The following is a 498-nucleotide window of genomic DNA, read 5'->3' on the forward strand; positions in this document are numbered from 1 at the left end:
TATGCCAGAGAGTTGATATAAATATCTTTAAGGTTTGGGTGTTGTTATTGTTTATTGGCTTTAGAAACATAAGGAAGAACACAAAGAAATGTAGAGGAAACCATAATTCCCTGCTCTGGCTACTTATCTTACTTTTTTCCTCCAAATAATGGATGAAAATATACATGACTATCCATCCACATGTCTGACTAGAGAAAGAAGATGTGGAGTGCTCAGTACTCAGTGGCTGAAAAACTTGACTGTATAATCTGGGAACACCCAGAAATGTATCTGGGAACCACTGAAAATTTTACAATTTTTGTTTGTTTGTTTGTTTTGCTGTATTTGTGGTACGCGGGCCTCTCACTGCTGTGGCCTCTCCCGTAGTGGAGCACAGTCTCCGGACGCGCAGGCTCAGCGGCCATGGCTCACAGGCCTAGCTGCTCCGCGGCATGTGGGATCTTCCCGGACCGGGGCACGAACCCATGTCCCCTGCATCGGCAGGCGGACTCTCAACCA

This window comes from Physeter macrocephalus, chromosome 9 (assembly GCF_002837175.3).
Source record: "Physeter macrocephalus isolate SW-GA chromosome 9, ASM283717v5, whole genome shotgun sequence".
Classification (NCBI taxonomy): domain Eukaryota; kingdom Metazoa; phylum Chordata; class Mammalia; order Artiodactyla; family Physeteridae; genus Physeter; species Physeter macrocephalus.